Source organism: Sipha flava, unplaced genomic scaffold, assembly GCF_003268045.1.
Source record: "Sipha flava isolate LNK unplaced genomic scaffold, YSA_version1 89_pilon_pilon, whole genome shotgun sequence".
In the NCBI taxonomy this organism is placed as follows: domain Eukaryota; kingdom Metazoa; phylum Arthropoda; class Insecta; order Hemiptera; family Aphididae; genus Sipha; species Sipha flava.
The window spans coordinates 193,700-196,107 of NW_020273631.1; positions in this window are offsets into that span (position 1 = coordinate 193,700).

Consider the following 2,408-nt stretch of genomic DNA (forward strand, 5'->3'; position numbering starts at 1 on the left):
ATTTAAATGTGAATAAACTTGAACAAATTTAGGGATACGGGTTCACGACAATTGAGCGCAGAAAATTGAGCGCACGACAATTGGGCGAAGACTATTGAGCGCACGAAACTTGAGCGCTGCGAAAATTAAGCTCTAAGACAATTGAGCACGATATAAACCTAAAAAAAGTTAGTTAATAATTAAAAAAAAAAAATGATAAGTCATAGTTAATAATACATTCTACGTTGTATGCGGGTAATACGAATACTGACTTAAGTATAGTTTTTGATCGCGAGTTAAATTTTCATGCTCATTTAGATAGTATGTGTAGTAAAGCATTAAAAACATTAGGTTTATCAAAATAATTTATAGTGAATTTAAATTAGTAATTCCTATAAAATATATTGTGCGTTTGTGAGATCAATATTGGAATACGGTGTGGGATCCAAGTACTTCTTGCGGTAGAAATCAAGTTGAACGTGTTCAACGTAAATTTCTTAACTTTGCGGCATATGCACTGAAAAATGATCACCCAATGCATGATTATTCAACAGTTTTATACTAACTTGACATGCAAACTTTAGCTGACAGATGACTTGAAACTAATTTGACTTTTCTAAGACGTCTTATTGATGGACTAATAGATTCTCCTCATAGGCGTGTCCAGACTTTTTTCGCAGAGGGTGCAACCCTAACCATAATAATCCATACTAACTCAATAAGGTTATCTGAGTATAGTTCAACCGGTCTTTCATTAAATGAGTATACTCAGGGATCATACGCAAAAAAATAAAACAATTATAGGATTTTTCTATAAGACCTTTTAAATATATCAATTTTGCTAACTTATAAAATGCGTTATACACGTATCCGACGAGATAACAACCATTATATCTTTAATCGTGATAGTGATATAGGTAAATGATTACAGGATATCTGTATTGTTATATCCATATACATTAATAGATAATTATACGGATTCACGTTGGTTTTGCAAAAATTTGGTATGCGTTTGCGGTCAAGGCCGGATTAGCCCCTATTGAGCCCCGGGTTTGAAATTTTATATACGTCTTTTTGACAAAACATGCTTTACAAAGCTGCTCGCTACACTCGCAGAACGATACATGTTTTTTAACTATTTCACAAATCGTCAATTGCATTATAAAATTATAAAATTAATAGGTATATAACATACAATTTATATCTATAAAACTATTCATTTTAGTATGATAAAAAATGTGTATCGGCTTAAAATTGTTTTGGTCCCTTTCACTTGGATACTCGAGAGAGTCCTGGGGCTACCACCCCGGCTAGACCACCGCCCTCAATCCAGTCTTGCTCGTGGCAGTGGCCGCTTCATCTCGCAGGGAGTGCAAGTGCATACCCTGCCACCCCCATGGGCACGCTTATGATTCTCCAGAACTTTTAACACAAATTAATTTCAAAGTACCGTCCTTTTATTCCCGTCACAATTATCCATTTTTCTTATAAATATGTAACACCAATTACGCAAAAAATCAGCAATTGCACCACATGATGAGTTTAGCCAATTAGGACCCATCAACTCTAATTTAAAAATATCCTATACAAATTATATATGTTATCAATATTATATTAAATTGGGAATGTTCCGTATTGTTATATAAAATAAAATACTTTAGTTCGGACAAAGCAAGCGATTTGATTTTTCAATGATATCACTAATGGCGGTTTTTTAATTGTTTCTGGGGGAGGTCCTTTTACATTATCTTATAATATATGAAAACAAAAAATGTTTAACTTATTTTTATTTAAAATTTTTAACCCATTATTACTTTAAGTCTTAAAATGTAATTCTTACACTAAAAAAAGAACATAAAATAGCATTTTAGTCACAAGACAAAATAAATAAAATATAAAATATATCATAACATAAACGCATGAGCTGGGATGTTTCAGACCGCCCCCCCCCCCATAAAACTACTACTGTTTATCATATTCTACTTGATTAGTTGACTGTAAAACTGTTTAAACCTTTAACCATTTAATGGTAATTTTTGTTTCTGCTCATAGGTGAAAATAAAATTGCAGCTTGACCAAGTCGAATGTCAATTAAAATTTTTTTTTTTAAATTAATAGGTTTTATAAGTCTTAGATAGAGGGGAAATGTTTGGTGACAGTTACTTTCACCATTTTTTTTTTGTAGTAATCAAATCTTTAATTTTTCATACATTTATTTCTTATCAATAGTATAAATAAACTTATTTTTGGGAAATATTAGCTAACGAAGGATATTGGTATAAGAAAATATGTAACGCTATATTATCTGATTGGAGGACACGTGTAAAATGTTGTAGCTTACAATATGTAATACATTGTAATCTTATGATACAAATGAACAAACTTAATACACTATTTTCCATATAAAATTACTTTATTGACCAAAAAGT